Source organism: Mesoplodon bidens (genome assembly GCF_964165515.1).
Source record: "Mesoplodon bidens genome assembly, contig: HAP1_SCAFFOLD_213, whole genome shotgun sequence".
In the NCBI taxonomy this organism is placed as follows: domain Eukaryota; kingdom Metazoa; phylum Chordata; class Mammalia; order Artiodactyla; family Ziphiidae; genus Mesoplodon; species Mesoplodon bidens.
In genome coordinates, this window is record NW_027672455.1 from 108,149 (window position 1) to 131,590 (window position 23,442).

Consider the following 23,442-nt stretch of genomic DNA (forward strand, 5'->3'; position numbering starts at 1 on the left):
TTCCCAGGTAAAACACCTGAATATGTACAAGGGCTTGAAAGACTAGAGGAAGGGCCGTGGAGCCACACCAGCGACAGCACGCAGGCCAACTTGGTGCCTGCAGGCCAGCCAGGGTGGTCCTGGCCCCGGGCCCTCTTCCGGAAGCTTTCCATTGTCCTGCCTGAGATACCCCACCTGTCCCGGCCCCCACTGCTTTTTTCCTTCCTCACCTCTGTCCGGAGAGAAATTCCAGCGGAAGGTATGGGTGACACATCCTCTTCTTTACAGGAGGCAGCTTGGCAACTCCTGCAAAAAGGTCAGCAGAACCCACTCACACCGGGCCACCAACAAAGCTGTGGCCCCTCACTCCCAACCACCAGCACAGCCCCGAGACTGCTGACGGGGCAGAGAATATGGAGTCAGGCACAGGTTCAGGGGCTATTGCTGCCTGGAGCGCTGTTTATATTGACCTCAACCAGGCACACCTGGGGAGGGCCGGCCGGCAGGATAAGGCTGCCCACGTCAGCTAATCCACAACCCGCAGGGAATCACATTGTTGAAAATGGACCTCGCTAAGTCAGAATAGAAGGCAAGGAAAAAAAGGACACAATGCCATTTGCAGCACCGTAGATGAGTCTAGAGGTAATCACGTGACATGTAGTAAGTCAGAAAGTGAAAGACACATATCATATCATATCACTTATAGGTGTTACCTAAAAATGGATACCAGGGCAGATATTTCCACGGAGAAGGGCAATCCCAGATTCATTAAACAAACTTATGGTTCACCAATGGAAAGGTGTGAGGATTGGTTTCATTACGATATCGGGGTTAACAGCCTTATACAAACACAGGTGACATATATAATCACCAAACACCTACGGAATACCAAAAGACTACTCAACATTCTGTCATAACGTACATGGGAAAAGGATCCCAGGAAAAACAGACATCTGTATATGTGTAAAAGAACCACATCTTCCACACCTCCAACAAGCCAAACATTGTAATCAAACTTGCTGTCATAAAAAATAAAAATTAAATTAAAAACACAAACAAGAAGTAGGGAGACAAACTTGAGGGGCTTTCTCCTGGCACATTCCATTCTAAATTCCAATCTAGAACACGACTTCCATTGAGGCTCTGTTGCCCTGGTAACCAGATTTGGTAAGGGAGAACTGCTGCCACCTTGTGGCCGTTTCACACAACAGCAGCTTTAATCCCAGCGCTAATGGTCAGTTGATATTCAAAATCATTGCAGACCTGTAAATGACACCTGCCCTGAAAACAAATCCTGGGGTCACATATCGACCAAAAAATTCAAAGGACGTCCATATTTCAAAACGACCGCTTCAAAAGGCATATTTTATGCACATTAGTTTTCTGCTTCTTTTTCTTTCTTTCTTTTTTGGTTAAAAAAACGGGAATGGAAAAAGGCATCCCTCAGAAGGGGCGAAAATCGTTGCAAACGAATCAATGGACAAAGGTTTAATCTCCAATATATATAAACAGCTCATGCAGCTTAATATTAAAAAAACAAACAACCCAATACAAAAATGGGCAGAAGATCTAAAGAGACGTTTCTTTAAAGAAGACACAGAGATGGCCAAGACGCACATGAAAAGCTGCTCAACAGCACTAATTATTAGAGAAATGCAAATCAATACTACAATGAGGTATCACCTCACACCTGTTAGGATCGGCATCATCAGAAAATCTACAAACAACAAATTCTGGGAAGGATTTGGACAAAAGGAGCCCTCTTCCACTATTGGTGGGAATGTAAATTGATACCGTCACTATGGAGAACAGTATGGAGTTTCCTTTAAAAAACTAGAAATAGAATTACCATCTGATCCAGCAATCCCACTTCTGGGCATATACCCAGAGAAAACCATAAATCAAAAAGGCACATTCACCACAATGTTCATTGCAGCACTATTTACAATAGCCAGGTAATGGAAGCAACCTAAATGCCCACAGACAGATGAATGGATAAAGATGGGGTACATATATAAAATGGAATATTACTCGGCCATAAAAAGGAATGAAACTGGGTCATTTGTAGAGACATCGATGGATCTAGAGACTGTCATATAGAATGAAGTAAGTCAGAAAGAGGAAAACAAATATTGTATATTAATGCATATATGTGGAACCTAAAAAATGGTACAGATGAACTGGTTTGCAGGGAAGAAAGAGACACACACAGGTAGAGAACAAACGTATGGACACCAAGTGTGGGAAGCCATGGGGTGGTGGTGGTGGGATGAGTTGGGAGATTGAGATTGACCTGTATACATGTATATGCATAAAATACATACCTAATAATAACCTGCTGTATAAAAACGTAAATAAAATTAAATTTCAAAATTATAAAAAATAAAATTTAAAAATAAAAGAGAAAAAAGTTCTTCCCTTCACACAGATGTATTTATAGGAATGAATTATTTCCATGCTTATATGTATAAATACATAAAAGAGGAATAAAAGCTAACTTGAACCATAAAAGAAGAAAAACCTGAACCCACTAGTTATACAGAGGAAAACGCTATCAGGGCACTTGCTCCAGCGGTAAACAATTCTGAAATTGGTCAGAGGTGGGGAATCATCTCCCATACAGCCAGCAACCCACCCCCCACACAAGGAGCATCCTCATTGCAAAGCTGGGGGACCGTGCCGAAGCATCTCTGAATAAAGGTGAGCTGAGCCCCAGGCCAGCTGCTGCTGAACTGTTCCCACCCATCCCAAATAAAACACCTGAATATGTACAAGGGCTTGAAAGACTAGAGGAAGGGCCGTGGAGCCACACCAGCGACAGCACGCAGGCCAACTTGGTGCCTGCAGGCCAGCCAGGGTGGTCCTAGCCCCTGGCCCTCTTCCGGAAGCTTTCCTTTGTCCTGCCTGTGATACCCCTCTTGTCCCGGCCCCCACTGCTTTTTTCCTTCCTCACCTCTGTCCGGAGAGAAATTCCAGCGGAAGGTATGGGTGACACATCCTCTTCTTTACAGGTGGCAGCCTGGCAACACCTGCAGAAAGGCCAGCAGAGCCCCACTCACACTGCGCCGCCAACAAAGCTGTGGCCCCTCATTCCCTCCCACCAGCTCAGCCCCGAGACTGCTGACGGGGCAGAGAATATGGAGTCAGGCACAGCTTCAGGGGCTATTGCTGCCTGGAGCGCTGTTTATATTGACCTCAACCAGGCACACTTAGGGAGGGCCGGCCGGCAGGGTAAGGCTGCCCAGGTCAGCTAATCCACAACCGTCAGGGAATCACATTGTTGAAAATGAACCTCGCTAAGGCAGAATAGAAGCCAAGGAAAATAAGGACACAATGCCATTTGCAGCACCGTAGATGAGTGTAGAGGTAATCACGTGACATGTAGTAAGTCAGAAAGTGAAAGACACATCATATCATATCACTTATAGGTGTTACCTAAAAATGGATACCAGGGCAGATATTTCCACGGAGAAGGGCAATCACAGATTCATTAAACAAACATGGTTTACCAATGGAAAGGTGTGAGGATTGGTTTCATTACGATATCGGGGTTAACAGACTTATACAAACACAGGTGACATATATAATCACCAAACACCTACGGAATACCAACAGACTACTCAACATTCTGTCATAACGTACATGGGAAAAGGATCCCAGGAAAAACAGACATCTGTATATGTGTAAAAGAACCACATCTTCCACACCTCCAACAAGCCAAACATTGTAATCAAACTTGCTGTAATAAAAAATAAAAATTAAACTAAAAACACAAACAAGAAGTAGGGAGACAAACTTGAGGGGCTTTCTCCTGGCACATTCCATTCTAAATTCCAATCTAGAACACGACTTCCATTGAGGCTCTGCTGCCCTAGTAACCAGATTTGGTAAGGGAGAACTGCTGCCACCTTGTGGCCGTTTCACACAACAGCAGCTTTAATCCCCGCGCTAATGGTCACTTGATATTCAAAATCATTGCAGGCCTGTAAATGACACCTGCCCTGGAAGCAAATCCTGGGGTCACATATCGACCAAAAAATTCAAAGGACGTCCATATTTCAAAACGACCGTTTCAAAAGGCATATTTTATGCACATTAGTGTTCTGCTTCATTTTCGTTCTTTCTTTTTTGGTTAAAAAACGGAAATGGAAAAAGGCATCCCTCAGAAGGGGCGAAAATAGTTGCAAACGAATCAATGGACAAAGGTTTAATCTCCAATATATATAAACAGCTCATGCAGCTTAATATTAAAAAAACAAACAGCCCAATACAAAAATGGGCAGAAGATCTAAAGAGACGTTTCTTTAAAGAAGACACAGAGATGGCCAAGACGCACATGAAAAGCTGCTCAACAGCACTAATTATTAGAGAAATGCAAATCAAAACTACAATGAGGTATAACCTCACACCTGTTAGGATCGGCATCATCAGAAAATCTACAAACAACAAATTCTGGGGAGGGTGTGGACAAAAGGAGCCCTCTTCCACTATTGGTGGGAATGTAAATTGATACAGTCACTATGGAGAACACTATGGAGTTTCCTTAAAAAAACTAGAAATAGAATTACCATCTGATCCAGCAATCCCACTTCTGGGCATATACGCAGAGAAAACCATAAATCAAAAAGGCACATTCGGGCCTCCCTGGTGGCGCAGTGGTTGGGAGTCCGCCTGCCGATGCAGGGGATACGGGTTCGTGCCCCGGTCTGGGAGGATCCCATATGCCGTGGAGCGGCTGGGCCCGTGAGCCATGGCCGCTGGGCCTGCGCGTCCGGAGCCTGTACTCCGCAACGGGAGAGGCCGCAACAGTGAGAGGCCCGCATACTGCAAAAAGAAAAAAAAAAAAAAAAAAAAAAAAAGGCACATTCACCACAATGTTCATTGCAGCACTATTTACAATAGCCAGGTAATGGAAGCAACCTAAATGCCCACAGACATATGAATGGATAAAATTGGGGTACATATATAAAATGGAATATTACTCGGCCATAAAATGGAATGAAACTGGGTCATTTGTAGATACATCGATGGATCTAGATACTGTCATACAGAATGAAGTAAGTCAGAAAGAGGAAAACAAATATTGTATATTAATGCATATATGTGGAACCTAAAAAATGGTACAGATGAACTGGTTTGCAGGGAAGAAAGAGACACACACAGGTAGAGAACAAACGTATGGACACCAAGTGTGGGAAGCCATGGGGTGGTGGTGGTGGGATGAGTTGGGAGATTGAGATTGACCTGTATACATGTATATGCATAAAATACATAACTAATAATAACCTGCTGTATAAAAAAGTAAATAAAATTAAATTTCAAAATTATAAAAAATAAAATTTAAAAATAAAAGAGAAAAAAGTTCTTCCCTTCACACAGATGTATTTATAGGAATGAATTATTTCCATGCTTATATCTATAAATACATAAAAGAGGAATAAAAGCTAACTTGAACCATAAAAGAAGAAAAACCTGAACCCACTAGTTATACAGAGGAAAACGCTATCAGGGCACTTGCTCGAGCGGTAAACAATACTGAAATTGGTCAGAGTTGGGGAATCATCTCCCATACAGCCAGCAACCCACCCCCCACACAAGGAGCGTCCTCATTGCAAAGCTGGGGGACCATGCCGAGGCATCTCTGAATAAAGGTGAGCTGAGCCCCAGGCCAGCTGCTGCTGAACTGTTCCCACCCTTCCCAGGTAAAATACCTGAATATGTACAAGGGCTTGAAAGACTAGAGGAAGGGCCGTGGAGCCACACCAGCGACAGCACGCAGGCCAACTTGGTGCCTGCAGGCCAGCCAGGGTGGTCCTGGCCCCGGGCCCTCTTCCGGAAGCTTTCCATTGTCCTGCCTGAGATACCCCACATGTCCCGGCCCCCACAGCTTTTTTCCTTCCTCACCTCTGTCCGGAGAGAAATTCCAGCGGAAGGTATGGGTGACACATCCTCTTCTTTACAGGAGGCAGCCTGGCAACTCCTGCAGAAAGGTCAGCAGAACCCCACTCACACCGGGCCACCAACAAAGCTGTGGCCCCTCACTCCCACCCACCAGCACAGCCCCGAGACTGCTGACGGGGCAGAGAATATGGAGTCAGGCACAGGTTCAGGGGCTATTGCTGCCTGGAGCGCTGTTTATATTGACCTCAACCAGGCACACCTGGGGAGGGCCGGCCGGCAGGATAAGGCTGCCCACGTCCGCTAATCCACAACCCGCAGGGAATCACATTGATGAAAATGGACCTCGCTAAGTCAGAATAGAAGGCAAGGAAAAAAAGGACACAATGCCATTTGCAGCACCGTAGATGAGTCTAGAGGTAATCACGTGACATGTAGTAAGTCAGAAAGTGAAAGACACATATCATATCATATCACTTATAGGTGTTACCTAAAAATGGATACCAGGGCAGATATTTCCACGGAGAAGGGCAATCACAGATTCATTAAACAAACTTATGGTTCACCAATGGAAAGGTGTGAGGATCGGTTTCATTACGATATCAGGGTTAACAGACTTATACAAACACAGGTGACATATATAATCACCAAACACCTACGGAATACCAAAAGACTACTCAACATTCTGTCATAACGTACATGGGAAAAGGATCCCAGGAAAAACAGACATCTGTATATGTGTAAAAGAACCACATCTTCCACACCTCCAACAAGCCAAACATTGTAATCAAACTTGCTGTCATAAAAAATAAAAATTAAATTAAAAACACAAACAAGAAGTAGGGAGACAAACTTGAGGGGCTTTCTCCTGGCACATTCCATTCTAAATTCCAATCTAGAACACGACTTCCATTGAGGCTCTGTTGCCCTAGTAACCAGAATTGGTAAGGGAGAACTGCTGCCACCTTGTGGCCGTTTCACACAACAGCAGCTTTAATCCGAGCGCTAATGGTCAGTTAATATTCAAAATCATTGCAGACCTGTAAATGACACCTGCCCTGGAAGCAAATCCTGGGGTCACATATAGACCAAAAAATTCAAAGGACGTCCATATTTCAAAACGACCGTTTCAAAAGGCATATTTTATGCACATTAGTTTTCTGCTTCTTTTTCTTTCTTTCTTTTTTGGTTAAAAAAACGGGAATGGAAAAAGGCATCCCTCAGAAGGGGCGAAAATAGTTGCAAACGAATCAATGGTCAAAGGTTTAATCGCCAATATATATAATCAGCTCATGCAGCTTAATATTAAAAAAACAAACAACCCAATACAAAAATGGGCAGAAGATCTAAAGAGACGTTTCTTTAAAGAAGACACAGAGATGGCCAAGACGCACATGAAAAGCTGCTCAACAGCACTAATTATTAGAGAAATGCAAATCAAAACTACAATGAGGTATCACCTCACACCTGTTAGAATCGGCATCATCAGAAAATCTACAAACAACAAATTCTGGGGAGGGTGTGGACAAAAGGAGCCCTCTTCCACTATTGGTGGGAATGTAAATTGATACAGTCACTATGGAGAACACTATGGAGTTTCCTTAAAAAAACTAGAAATAGAATTACCATCTGATCCAGCAATCCCACTTCTGGGCATATACCCAGAGAAAACCATAAATCAAAAAGGCACATTCACCACAATGTTCATTGCATCACTATTTACAATAGCCAGGTAATGGAAGCAAACTAAATGCCCACAGACAGATGAATGGATAAAACTGGCGTACATATATAAAATGGAATATTACTCGGCCATAAAAAGGAATGAAACTGGGTCACTTGTAGAGACATCGATGGATCTAGAGACTGTCATACAGAATGAAGTAAGTCAGAAAGAGGAACACAAATATTGTATATTAATGCATATATGTGGAACCTAAAAAATGGTACAGATGAACTGGTTTGCAGGGAAGAAATAGAGACACACAGGTAGAGAACAAACGTATGGACACCAAGTGTGGGAAGCCATGGGGTGGTGGTGGTGGGATGAGTTGGGAGATTGAGATTGACCTGTATACATGTATATGCATAAAATACATAACTAATAATAACCTGCTGTATAAAAAAGTAAATAAAATTAAATTTCAAAATTATAAAAAATAAAATTTAAAAATAAAAGAGAAAAAAGTTCTTCCCTTCACACAGATGTATTTATAGGAATGAATTATTTCCATGCTTATATCTATAAATACATAAAAGAGGAATAAAAGCTAACTTGAACCATAAAGGAATAAAAACCTGAACCCACCAGTTATACAGAGGAAAACGCTATCAGGGCACTTGCTCCAGCGGTAAACAATTCTGAAATTGGTCAGAGGTGGGGAATCATCTCCCATACAGCCAGCAACCAACCCCCCACACAAGGAGCGTCCTCATTGCAAAGCTGGGGGACCGTGCCGAGGCATCTCTGAATAAAGGTGAGCTGAGCCCCAGGCCAGCTGCTGCTGAACTGTTCCCACCCTTCCCAGATAAAACACCTGAATATGTACAAGGGCTTGAAAGACTAGAGGAAGGGCCGTGGAGCCACACCAGCGACAGCACGCAGGCCAACTTGGTGCCTGCAGGCCAGCCAGGGTGGTCCTGGCCCCGGGCCATCTTCCGGAAGCTTTCCATTGTCCTGCCTGAGATACCCCACCTGTCCCGGCCCCCACTGCTTTTTTCCTTCCTCACCTCTGTCCGGAGAGAAATTCCAGCGGAAGGTATGGGTGACACATCCTCTTCTTTACAGGTGGCAGCCTGGCAACTACTGCAGAAAGGCCAGCAGTGCCCCACTCACACTGGGCCGCCGACAAAGCTGTGGCCCCTCATTCCCTCCCACCAGCTCAGCCCCGAGACTGCTGACGGGGCAGAGAATATGGAGTCAGGCACAGGTTCAGGGGCTATTGCTGCCTGGAGCGCTGTTTATATTGACCTCAACCAGGCACACCTGGGGAGGGCCGGCCGGCAGGGTAAGGCTGCCCAGGTCAGCTAATCCACAACCCTCAGGGAATCACATTGTTGAAAATGGACCTCGCTAAGGCAGAATAGAAGCCAAGGAAAATAAGGACACAATGCCATTTGCAGCACCGTAGATGAGTCTACAGGTAATCACGTGACTTGTAGTAAGTCAGAAAGTGAAAGACACATATCATATCACTTATAGTTGTTACCTAAAAATGGATACCAGGGCAGATATTTCCACGGAGAAGGGCAATCACAGATTCATTAAACAAACTTATGGTTCACCAATGGAAAGGTGTGAGGATTGGATTCATTACGATATCGGGGTTAATAGACATATACAAAAACAGGTGACATATATATTCACCAAAGACCTACGGAATACCAAGAGAAGACTACTCAACATTCTGTCATAATGTACCTGGTAAAAGGATCCCAGGAAGAAGAGACATCTGTATATGTGTAAAAGAACCACATCTTCGACACCTACAATAAGCCAAACATTGTAATCAAACTTGCTGTAATAAAAAATAAAAATTTAAATTAAAAATACGAACAAGAAGTAGGGAGACAAACTTGAGGGGCTTTCTCCTGGCACATTCCATTCTAAATTCCAATCTAGAACACGACTTCCATTGAGGCTCTGCTGCCCTAGTAACCAGATTTGGTAAGGGAGAACTGCTGCCACCTTGTGGCCGTTTCACACAACAGCAGCTTTAATCCCAGCGCTAATGGTCACTTGATATTCAAAATCATTGCAGGCCTGTAAATGACACCTGCCCTGGAAGCAAATCCTGGGGTCACATATCGACCAAAAAATTCAAAGGACGTCCATATTTCAAAACGACCGTTTCAAAAGGCATATTTTATGCACATTAGTGTTCTGCTTCTTTGTCTTTCTTTTTTGGTTAAAAAGACGGGAATGGAAAAAGGCATCCCTCAAACTGGGCGAAAATCGTTGCAAACGAATCAATGGACAGAGGTTTAATCTCCAATATATATAAACAGCTCATGCAGCTTAATATTAAAAAAACAAACAACCCAATACAAAAATGGGCAGAAGTTCTGAAGAGACGTTTCTTCAAAGAAGACACAGAGATGGCCAAGACGCACATGAAAAGCTGCTCAAGGGCACTAATTATTAGAGAAATGCAAATCAAAACTACAATGAGGTATCACCTCACACCTGTTAGGATCGGCATCATCAGAAAATCTACAAACAACAAATTCTGGGGAGGGTGTGGACAAAAGGAGCCCTCTTCCACTATTGGTGGGAATGTAAGTTGATACAGTCACTATGGAGAACTCTATGGAGTTTCCTTAAAAAAACTAGAAATAGAATTACCATCTGATCCAGCAATCCCACTTCTGGGCATATACCCAGAGAAAACCATAAATCAAAAAGGCACATTCACCACAATGTTCATTGCAGCACTATTTACAATAGCCAGGTAATGGAAGCAACCTAAATGCCCACAGACAGATGAATGGATAAAACTGGCGTACATATATAAAATGGAATATTACTCGGCCATAAAAAGGAATGAAACTGGGTCATTTGTAGAGACATCGATGGATCTAGAGACTGTCATACAGAATGAAGTAAGTCAGAAAGAGGAAAACAAATATTGTATATTAATGCATATATATGGAACCTAAAAAATGGTACAGATGAACTGGTTTGCAGGGAAGAAATAGAGACACACAGGTAGAGAACAAACGTATGGACACCAAGTGTGGGAAGCCATGGGGTGGTGGTGGTGGGATGAGTTGGGAGATTGAGATTGACCTGTATACATGTATATGCATAAAATACATAACTAATAATAACCTGCTGTATAAAAAAGTAAATAAAATTAAATTTCAAAATTATAAAAAATAAAATTTAAAAATAAAAGAGAAAAAAGTTCTTCCCTTCACACAGATGTATTTATAGGAATGAATTATTTCCATGCTTATATCTATAAATACATAAAAGAGGAATAAAAGCTAACTTGAACCATAAAAGAAGAAAAACCTGAACCCACCAGTTATACAGAGGAAAACGCTATCAGGGCACTTGCTCCAGCGGTAAACAATTCTGAAATTGGTCAGAGGTGTGGAATCATCTCCCATCCAGCTAGCACCCACCCCGCACGCAAGGAGCGTCCTCATTGCAAAGCTGGGAGACCGTGCCGAGGCATCTCTGAATAAAGGTGAGCTGAGCCCCAGGCCAGCTGCTGCTGAACTGTTCCCACCCTTCGCAGGTAAAACACCTGAATATGTACAAGGGCTTGAAAGCCTAGAGGAAGGGCCGTGGAGCCACACTAGCGACAGCACGCAGGCCAACTTGGTGCCTGCAGGCCAGCCAGGGTGGTCCTGGCCCCGGGTACTCTTCCGGAAGCTTTCCATTGTCCTGCCTGTGATACCCCTCCTGTCCCGGCCCCCACTGCTTTTTTCCTTCCTCACCTCTGTCCGGAGAGAAATTCCAGTGGAAGGTATGGGTGACACATCCTCTTGTTTACAGGAGGCAGCCTGGCAACTCCTGCAGAAAGGCCAGCAGTGCCCCACTCACACCGGGCCGCCAACAAAGCTGTGGCCCCTCATTCCCTCCCACCAGCTCAGCCCCGAGACTGCTGACGGGGCAGAGAGTATGGAGTCAGGCACAGCTTCAGGGGCTATTGCTGCCTGGAGCGCTGTTTATATTGACCTCAAACAGGCACACCTGGGGAGGGCCGGCCGGCAGGGTAAGGCTGCCCAGGTCAGCTAATCCACAACCCTCAGGGAATCACATTGTTGAAAATGGACCTCGCTAAGGCAGAATAGAAGCCAAGGAAAATAAGGACACAATGCCATTTGCAGCACCGTAGATGAGTCTAGAGGTAATCATGTGACTTGTAGTAAGTCAGAAAGTGAAAGACACATATCATATCATATCACTTATAGGTGTTACCTAAAAATGGATACCAGGGCAGATATTTCCACGGAGAAGGGCAATCACAGATTCATTAAACAAACTTATGGTTCACCAAGGGAAAGGTGTGAGGATTGGTTTCATTACGATATCGGGGTTAACAGACATATACAAACACAGGTGACATATATAATCACCAAAGACCTACGGAATACCAAGAGAAGACTACTCAACATTCTGTCATAACGTACCTGGGAAAAGGATCCCAGGAAGAAGAGACATCTGTATGTGTAAAAGAACCACATCTTCGACACCTACAATAAGCCAAACATTGTAATCAAACTTGCTGTAATAAAAAATAAAAATTTAAATTAAAAATACGAACAAGAAGTAGGGAGACAAACTTGAGGGGCTTTCTCCTGGCACATTCCATTCTAAATTCCAATCTAGAACACGACTTCCATTGAGGCTCTGCTGCCCTAGTAACCAGATTTGGTAAGGGAGAACTGCTGCCACCTTGTGGCCGTTTCACACAACAGCAGCTTTAATCCCAGCGCTAATGGTCAGTGGATATTCAAAATCATTGCAGGCCTGTAAATGACACCTGCCCTGGAAGCAAATCCTGGGGTCACATATCGACCAAAAATTTCAAAGGACGTCCATATTTCAAAACGACCGTTTCAAAAGGCATATTTTATGCACATTAGTGTTCTGCTTCTTTGTCTTTCTTTCTTTTTTGGTTAAAAAGACGGGAATGGAAAAAGGCATCCCTCAGACTGGGCGAAAATCGTTGCAAACGAATCAATGGACAAAGGTTTAATCTCCAATATATATAAACAGCTCATGCAGCTTAATATTAAAAAAACAAACAACCCAATACAAAAATGGGCAGAAGTTCTAAAGAGACGTTTCTTCAAAGAAGACACAGAGATGGCCAAGACGCACATGAAAAGCGGCTCAAGGGCACTAATTATTAGAGAAATGCAAATCAAAACTACAATGAGGTATCACCTCACACCTGTTAGGATCGGCATCATCAGAAAATCTACAAACAACAAATTCTGGGGAGGGTGTGGACAAAAGGAGCCCTCTTCCACTATTGGTGGGAATGTAAATTGATACCGTCACTATGGAGAACAGTATGGAGTTTCCTTTAAAAAACTAGAAATAGAATTACCATCTGATCCAGCAATCCCACTTCTGGGCATATACCCAGAGAAAACCATAAATCAAAAAGGCACATTCACCACAATGTTCATTGCAGCACTATTTACAATAGCCAGGTAATGGAAGCAACCTAAATGCCCACAGACAGATGAATGGATAAAGATGGGGTACATATATAAAATGGAATATTACTCGGCCATAAAAAGGAATGAAACTGGGTCATTTGTAGAGACATCGATGGATCTAGAGACTGTCATATAGAATGAAGTAAGTCAGAAAGAGGAAAACAAATATTGTATATTATTGCATATATGTGGAACCTAAAAGATGGTACAGATGAACTGGTTTGCAGGGAAGAAATAGAGACACAGAGGTAGAGAACAAACGTATGGACACCAAGTGTGGGAAGGCATAGGGTGGTGGTGGTGGGATGAGTTGGGAGATTGGGATTGACCTGTATACATGTATATGCATAAAATACATAACTGATAATAACCTGCTGTATAAAAAAGTAAATAAAATTAAATTTCAAAATTTAAAAAAATAAAATTTAAAAATAAAACAGAAAAAAGTTCTTCCCTTCACACACATGTATTTATAGGAATGAATTATTTCCATGCTTATATCTATAAATACATAAAAGAGGAATAAAATCTAACTTGAACCATAAACGAAAAAACACCTGAACCCACCAGTTATACAGAGGAAAACCCTATCAGGGCACTTGCTCCAGCGGTAAACAATTCTGAAATTGGTCAGAGGTGTGGAATCATCTCCCATCCAGCTAGCACCCACCCCCCACGCAAGGAGCGTCCTCATTGCAAAGCTGGGAGACCGTGCCGAGGCATCTCTGAATAAAGGTGAGCTGAGCCCCAGGCCACCTGCTGCTGAACTGTCCCCACCCTTCGCAGGTAAAACACCTGAATATGTACAAGGGCTTGAAAGCCTAGAGGAAGGGCCGTGGAGCCACACTAGCGACAGCACGCAGGCCAACTTGGTGCCTGCAGGCCAGCCAGGGTGGTCCTGGCCCCGGGCGCTATTCCGGAAGCTTTCCATTGTCCTGCCTGAGATACCCCACCTGTCCTGGCCCCCACTGCTTTTTTCCTTCCTCACCTCTGTCCGGAGAGAAATTCCAGCGGAAGGTATGGGTGACACCTCCTCTTCTTTACAGGAGGCAGCCTGGCAACTCCTGCAGAAAGGTCAGCAGAACCCCACTCACACCGGGCCACCAAGAAAGCTGGGGCCCCTCACTCCCTCCCAACTGCACAGCCCCGAGACTGCTGACGGGGCAGAGAATATGGAGTCAGGCACAGGTTCAGGGGCTATTGCTGCCTGGAGCGCTGTTTATATTGACCTCAACCAGGCACACCTGGGGAGGGCCGGCCGGCAGGGTAAGGCTGCCCAGGTCAGCTAATCCACAACCCTCAGGGAATCACATGGTTGAAAATGGACCTCGCTAAGGCAGAATAGAAGCCAAGGAAAATAAGGACACAATGCCATTTGCAGCACCGTAGATGAGTCTAGAGGTAATCATGTGACTTGTAGTAAGTCAGAAAGTGAAAGACACATATCATATCATATCACTTATAGGTGTTACCTAAAAATGGATACCAGGGCAGATATTTCCACGGAGAAGGGCAATCACAGATTCATTAAACAAACTTATGGTTCACCAAGGGAAAGGTGTGAGGATTGGTTTCATTACGATATCGGGGTTAACAGACATATACAAACACAGGTGACATATATAATCACCAAAGACCTACGGAATACCAAGAGAAGACTACTCAACATTCTGTCATAATGTACCTGGGAAAAGGATCCCAGGAAGAAGAGACATCTGTATATGTGTAAAAGAACCACATGTTCGACACCTACAATAAGCCAAACATTGTAATCAAACTTGCTGAAAGAAAAAATAAAAATTTAAATTAAAAATACGAACAAGAAGTAGGGAGACAAACTTGAGGGGCTTTCTCCTGGCACATTCCATTCTAAATTCCAATCTAGAACACGACTTCCATTGAGGCTCTGCTGCCCTAGTAACCAGATTTGGTAAGGGAGAACTGCTGCCACCTTGTGGCCGTTTCACACAACAGCAGCTTTAATCCCAGCGCTAAGGGTCAGTTGATGTTCAAAATTATTGCAGGCCTGTAAATGACACCTGCCCTGGAAGCAAATCCTGGGGTCACATATCGACCAAAAAATTCAAAGGACGTCCATATTTCAAAACGACCATTTCAAAAGGCATATTTTATGCACATTAGTGTTCTGCTTCTTTGTCTTTCTTTCTTTTTTGGTTAAAAAGACGGGAATGGAAAATGGCATCCCTCAGACTGGGCAAAAATCGTTGCAAACGAATCAATGGACAAAGGTTTAATCTCCAATATATATAAACAGCTCATGCAGCTTAATATTAAAAAAACAAACAACCCAATACAAAAATGGGCAGAAGTTCTAAAGAGATGTTTCTTCAAAGAAGACCCAGAGATGGCCAAGATGCACATGAAAAGCTGCTCAAGGGCACTAATTATTAGAGAAATGCAAATCAAAACTACAATGAGGTATCACCTCACACCTGTTAGGATCGGCATCATCAGAAAATCTACAAACAACAAATTCTGGGGAGGGTGTGGACAAAAGGAGCCCTCTTCCACTATTGGTGGGAATGTAAATTGATACCGTCACTATGGAGAACAGTATGGAGTTTCCTTTAAAAAACTAGAAATAGAATTACCATCTGATCCAGCAATCCCACTTCTGGGCATATACCCAGAGAAAACCATAAATCAAAAAGGCACATTCACCACAATGTTCATTGCAGCACTATTTACAATAGCCAGGTAATGGAAGCAACCTAAATGCCCACAGACAGATGAATGGATAAAGATGGGGTACATATATAAAATGGAATATTACTCGGCCATAAAAAGGAATGAAACTGGGTCATTTGTAGAGACATCGATGGATCTAGAGACTGTCATATAGAATGAAGTAAGTCAGAAAGAGGAAAACAAATATTGTATATTAATGCATATATGTGGAACCTAAAAGATGGTACAGATGAACTGGTTTGCAGGGAAGAAATAGAGACACAGAGGTAGAGAACAAACGTATGGACACCAAGTGTGGGAAGGCATAGGGTGGTGGTGGTGGGATGAGTTGGGAGATTGGGATTGACCTGTATACATGTATATGCATAAAATACATAACTGATAATAACCTGCTGTATAAAAAAGTAAATAAAATTAAATTTCAAAATTTTAAAAAATAAAATTTAAAAATAAAACAGAAAAAAGTTCTTCCCTTCACACACATGTATTTATAGGAATGAATTATTTCCATGCTTATATCTATAAATACATAAAAGAGGAATAAAATCTAACTTGAACCATAAACGAAAAAAAACCTGAACCCACCAGTTATACAGAGGAAAACCCTATCAGGGCACTTGCTCCAGCGGTAAACAATTCTGAAATTGGTCAGAGGTGTGGAATCATCTCCCATCCAGCTAGCACCCACCCCCCACGCAAGGAGCGTCCTCATTGCAAAGCTGGGAGACCGTGCCGAGGCATCTCTGAATAAAGGTGAGCTGAGCCCCAGGCCACCTGCTGCTGAACTGTTCCCACCCTTCGCAGGTAAAACACCTGAATATGTACAAGGGCTTGAAAGCCTAGAGGAAGGGCCGTGGAGCCACACTAGCGACAGCACGCAGGCCAACTTGGTGCCTGCATGCCAGCCAGGGTGGTCCTGGCCCCGGGCGCTATTCCGGAAGCTTTCCATTGTCCTGCCTGAGATACCCCACCTGTCCTGGCCCCCACTGCTTTTTTCCTTCCTCACCTCTGTCCGGAGAGAAATTCCAGCGGAAGGTATGGGTGACACATCCTCTTCTTTACAGGAGGCAGCCTGGCAACTCCTGCAGAAAGGTCAGCAGAACCCCACTCACACCGGGCCACCAAGAAAGCTGGGGCCCCTCACTCCCTCCCAACTGCACAGCCCCGAGACTGCTGACGGGGCAGAGAATATGGAGTCAGGCACAGGTTCAGGGGCTATTGCTGCCTGGAGCGCTGTTTATATTGACCTCAACTAGGCACACCTGGGGAGGGCCGGCCGGCAGGATAAGCCTTCCCACGTCAGCTAATCCACAACCCTCAGGGAATCACATTGTTGAAAATGGACCTCGCTAAGGCAGAATAGAAGCCAAGGAAAATAAGGACACAATGCCATTTGCAGCCCCGTAGATGAGTCTAGAGGTAATCATGTGACTTGTAGTAAGTCAGAAAGTGAAAGACACATATCATATCATATCACTTATAGGTGTTACCTAAAAATGGATACCAGGGCAGATATTTCCACGGAGAAGGGCAATCACAGATTCATTAAACAAACTTATGGTTCACCAAGGGAAAGGTGTGAGGATTGGTTTCATTAGGATATCGGGGTTAACAGACATATACAAACACAGGTGACATATATAATCACCAAAGACCTACGGAATACCAAGAGAAGACTACTCAACATTCTGTCATAACGTACCTGGGAAAAGGATCCCAGGAAGAAGAGACATCTGTATATGTGTAAAAGAACCACATCTTCGACACCTACAATAAGCCAAACATTGTAATCAAACTTGCTGTAATAAAAAATAAAAATTTAAATTAAAAATACGAACAAGAAGTAGGGAGACAAACTTGAGGGGCTTTCTCCTGGCACATTCCATTCTAAATTCCAATCTAGAACACGACTTCCATTGAGGCTCTGCTGCCCTAGTAACCAGATTTGGTAAGGGAGAACTGCTGCCACCTTGTGGCCGTTTCACACAACAGCAGCTTTAATCCCAGCGCTAAGGGTCAGTGGATGTTCAAAATCATTGCAGGCCTGTAAATGACACCTGCCCTGGAAGCAAATCCTGGGGTCACATATCGACCAAAAAATTCAAAGGACGTCCATATTTCAAAACGACCGTTTCAAAAGGCATATTTTATGCACATTAGTGTTCTGCTTCTTTGTCTTTCTTTCTTTTTTGGTTAAAAAGACGGGAATGGAAAATGGCATCCCTCAGACTGGGCAAAAATCGTTGCAAACGAATCAATGGACAAAGGTTTAATCTCCAATATATATAAACAGCTCATGCAGCTTAATATTAAAAAAACAAACAACCCAATACAAAAATGGGCAGAAGTTCTAAAGAGACGTTTCTTCAAAGAAGACACAGAGATGGCCAAGACGCACATGAAAAGCTGCTCAAGGGCACTAATTATTAGAGAAATGCAAATCAAAACTACAATGAGGTATCACCTCACACCTGTTAGGATCGGCATCATCAGAAAATCTACAAACAACAAATTCTGGGGAGGGTGTGGACAAAAGGAGCCCTCTTCCACTATTGGTGGGAATGTAAATTGATACCGTCACTATGGAGAACAGTATGGAGTTTCCTTTAAAAAACTAGAAATAGAATTACCATCTGATCCAGCAATCCCACTTCTGGGCATATACCCAGAGAAAACCATAAATCAAAAAGGCACATTCACCACAATGTTCATTGCAGCACTATTTACAATAGCCAGGTAATGGAAGCAACCTAAATGCCCACAGACAGATGAATGGATAAAGATGGGGTACATATATAAAATGGAATATTACTCGGCCATAAAAAGGAATGAAACTGGGTCATTTGTAGAGACATCGATGGATCTAGAGACTGTCATATAGAATGAAGTAAGTCAGAAAGAGGAAAACAAATATTGTATATTAATGCATATATGTGGAACCTAAAAGATGGTACAGATGAACTGGTTTGCAGGGAAGAAATAGAGACACAGAGGTAGAGAACAAACGTATGGACACCAAGTGTGGGAAGGCATAGGGTGGTGGTGGTGGGATGAGTTGGGAGATTGGGATTGACCTGTATACATGTATATGCATAAAATACATAACTGATAATAACCTGCTGTATAAAAAAGTAAATAAAATTAAATTTCAAAATTTAAAAAAATAAAATTTAAAAATAAAACAGAAAAAAGTTCTTCCCTTCACACACATGTATTTATAGGAATGAATTATTTCCATGCTTATATCTATAAATACATAAAAGAGGAATAAAATCTAACTTGAACCATAAACGAAAAAAAACCTGAACCCACCAGTTATACAGAGGAAAACCCTATCACGGCACTTGCTCCAGCGGTAAACAATTCTGAAATTGGTCAGAGGTGTGGAATCATCTCCCATCCAGCTAGCACCCACCCCCCATGCATGGAGCGTCCTCATTGCAAAGCTGGGAGACCGTGCCGAGGCATCTCTGAATAAAGGTGAGCTGAGCCCCAGGCCAGCTGCTGCTGAACTGTTCCCACACTTCGCAGGTAAAACACCTGAATATGTACAAGGGCTTGAAAGCCTAGAGGAAGGGCCGTGGAGCCACACTAGCGACAGCACGCAGGCCAACTTGGTGACTGCAGGCCAGCCAGGGTGGTCCTGGCCCCGGGCGCTATTCCGGAAGCTTTCCATTGTCCTGCCTGAGATACCCCACCTGTCCTGGCACCCACTGCTTTTTTCCTTCCTCACCTCTGTCCGGAGAGAAATTACAGCGGAAGGTATGGGTGACACATCCTCTTCTTTACAGGAGGCAGCCTGGCAACTCCTGCAGAAAGGTCAGCAGAACCCCACTCACACCGGGCCACCAAGAAAGCTGTGGCCCCTCACTCCCTCCCAACTGCACAGCCCCGAGACTGCTGACGGGGCAGAGAATATGGAGTCAGGCACAGGTTCAGGGGCTATTGCTGCCTGGAGCGCTGTTTATATTGACCTCAACCAGGCACACCTGGGGAGGGCCGGCCGGCAGGGTAAGGCTGCCCAGGTCAGCTAATCCACAACCCTCAGGGAATCACATGGTTGAAAATGGACCTCGCTAAGGCAGAATAGAAGCCAAGGAAAATAAGGACACAATGCCATTTGCAGCACCGTAGATGAGTCTAGAGGTAATCATGTGACTTGTAGTAAGTCAGAAAGTGAAAGACACATATCATATCATATCACTTATAGGTGTTACCTAAAAATGGATACCAGGGCAGATATTTCCACGGAGAAGGGCAATCACAGATTCATTAAACAAACTTATGGTTCACCAATGGAAAGGTGTGAGGATTGGTTTCATTACGATATCGGGGTTAACAGACATATACAAACACAGGTGACATATATAATCACCAAAGACCTACGGAATACCAAGAGAAGACTACTCAACATTCTGTCATAATGTACCTGGGAAAAGGATCCCAGGAAGAAGAGACATCTGTATATGTGTAAAAGAACCACATCTTCGACACCTACAATAAGCCAAACATTGTAATCAAACTTGCTGAAATAAAAAATAAAAATTTAAATTAAAAATACGAACAAGAAGTAGGGAGACAAACTTGAGGGGCTTTCTCCTGGCACATTCCATTCTAAATTCCAATCTAGAACACGACTTCCATTGAGGCTCTGCTGCCCTAGTAACCAGATTTGGTAAGGGAGAACTGCTGCCACCTTGTGGCCGTTTCACACAACAGCAGCTTTAATCCCAGCGCTAATGGTCAGTGGATATTCAAAATCATTGCAGGCCTGTAAATGACACCTGCCCTGAAAACAAATCCTGGGGTCACATATCGACCAAAAAATTCAAAGGACGTCCATATTTCAAAACGACCGTTTCAAAAGGCATATTTTATGCACATTAGTGTTCTGCTTCTTTGTCTTTCTTTCTTTTTTGGTTAAAAAGACGGGAATGGGAAAAGGCATCCCTCAGACTGGGCGAAAATCGTTGCAAACGAATCAATGGACAAAGGTTTAATCTCCAATATATATAAACAGCTCATGCAGCTTAATATTAAAAAAACAAACAACCCAATACAAAAATGGGCAGAAGTTCTAAAGAGACGTTTCTTCAAAGAAGACACAGAGATGGCCAAGACGCACATGAAAAGCTGCTCAAGGGCACTAATTATTAGAGAAATGCAAATCAAAACTACAATGAGGTATCACCTCACACCTGTTAGGATCGGCATCATCAGAAAATCTACAAACAACAAATTCTGGGGAGGGTGTGGACAAAAGGAACCCTCTTCCACTATTGGTGGGAATGTAAATTGATACCGTCACTATGGAGAACAGTATGGAGTTTCCTTTAAAAAACTAGAAATAGAATTACCATCTGATCCAGCAATCCCACTTCTGGGCATATACCCAGAGAAAACCATAAATCAAAAAGGCACATTCACCACAATGTTCATTGCAGCACTATTTACAATAGCCAGGTAATGGAAGCAACCTAAATGCCCACAGACAGATGAATGGATAAAGATGGGGTACATATATAAAATGGAATATTACTCGGCCATAAAAAGGAATGAAACTGGGTCATTTGTAGAGACATCGATGGATCTAGAGACTGTCATACAGAATGAAGAAAGTCAGAAAGAGGAAAACAAATATTGTATATTAATGCATATATGTGGAACCTAACAAATGGTACAGATGAACTGGTTTGCAGGGAAGAAATAGAGACACAGAGGTAGAGAACAAACGTATGGACACCAAGTGTGGGAAGGCATAGGGTGGTGGTGGTGGGATGAGTTGGGAGATTGGGATTGACCTGCATACATGTATATGCATAAAATACATAACTGATAATAACCTGCTGTATAAAAAAGTAAATAAAATTAAATTTCAAAATTTTAAAAAATAAAATTTAAAAATAAATCAGAAAAAAGTTCTTCCCTTCACACACATGTATTTATAGGAATGAATTGTTTCCATGCTTATATCTATAAATACATAAAAGAGGAATAAAATCTAACTTGAACCATAAACGAAAAAAAACCTGAACCCACCAGTTATACAGAGGAAAACCCTATCACGGCACTTGCTCCAGCGGTAAACAATTCTGAAATTGGTCAGAGGTGGGGAATCATCTCCCATCCAGCTAGCACCCACCCCCCACGCAAGGAGCGTCCTCATTGCAAAGCTGGGAGACCGTGCCGAGGCATCTCTGAATAAAGGTGAGCTGAGCCCCAGGCCAGCTGCTGCTGAACTGTTCCCACCCTTCGCAGGTAAAACACCTGAATATGTATAAGGGCTTGAAAGCCTAGAGGAAGGGCCGTGGAGCCACACTAGCGAAAGCACGCAGGCCAAATTGGTGACTGCAGGCCAGCCAGGGTGGTCCTGGCCCCGGGCGCTATTCCGGAAGCTTTCCATTGTCCTGCCTGAGATACCCCACCTGTCCTGGCACCCACTGCTTTTTTCCTTCCTCACCTCTGTCCGGAGAGAAATTACAGCGGAAGGTATGGGTGACACATCCTCTTCTTTACAGGAGGCAGCCTGGCAACTCCTGCAGAAAGGTCAGCAGAACCCCACTCACACCGGGCCACCAAGAAAGCTGTGGCCCCTCACTCCCTCCCAACTGCACAGCCCCGAGACTGCTGACGGGGCCGAGAATATGGAGTCAGGCACAGGTTCAGGGGCTATTGCTGCCTGGAGCGCTGTTTATATTGACCTCAACTAGGCACACCTGGGGAGGGCCGGCCGGCAGGATAAGCCTTCCCACGTCAGCTAATCCACAACCCTCAGGGAATCACATTGTTGAAAATGGACCTCGCTAAGGCAGAATAGAAGCCAAGGAAAATAAGGACACAATGCCATTTGCAGCACCGTAGATGAGTCTAGAGGTAATCATGTGACTTGTAGTAAGTCAGAAAGTGAAAGACACATATCATATCATATCACTTATAGGTGTTACCTAAAAATGGATACCAGGGCAGATATTTCCACGGAGAAGGGCAATCACAGATTCATTAAACAAACTTATGGTTCACCAAGGGAAAGGTGTGAGGATTGGTTTCATTACGATATCGGGGTTAACAGACATATACAAACACAGGTGACATATATAATCACCAAAGACCTACGGAATACCAAGAGAAGACTACTCAACATTCTGTCATAACGTACCTGGGAAAAGGATCCCAGGAAAAACAGACATCTGTATATGTGTAAAAGAACCACATCTTCGACACCTACAATAAGCCAAACATTGTAATCAAACTTGCTGTAATAAAAAATAAAAATTTAAATTAAAAATACGAACAAGAAGTAGGGAGACAAACTTGAGGGGCTTTCTCCTGGCACATTCCATTCTAAATTCCAATCTAGAACACGACTTCCATTGAGGCTCTGCTGCCCTAGTAACCAGATTTGGTAAGGGAGAACTGCTGCCACCTTGTGGCCGTTTCACACAACAGCAGCTTTAATCCCAGCGCTAATGGTCAGTGGATATTCAAAATCATTGCAGGCCTGTAAATGACACCTGCCCTGAAAACAAATCCTGGGGTCACATATCGACCAAAAAATTCAAAGGACGTCCATATTTCAAAACGACCGTTTCAAAAGGCATATTTTATGCACATTAGTGTTCTGCTTCTTTGTCTTTCTTTCTTTTTTGGTTAAAAAGACGGGAATGGGAAAAG

General features: G+C 43.3%; 1 long non-coding RNA gene across 1 annotated transcript; it reads left to right on the plus strand.

Annotated features, from left to right (window-relative positions):
- The first annotated feature begins 2,215 nt into the window (after positions 1-2,215).
- Positions 2,216-21,799, plus strand: LOC308610187. The gene is made up of 2 exons (XR_014014446.1): positions 2,216-2,389; positions 21,691-21,799. It is a non-coding gene; the product is annotated as an uncharacterized lncRNA (long non-coding RNA).
- Positions 21,800-23,442: the final 1,643 nt, after the last annotated feature.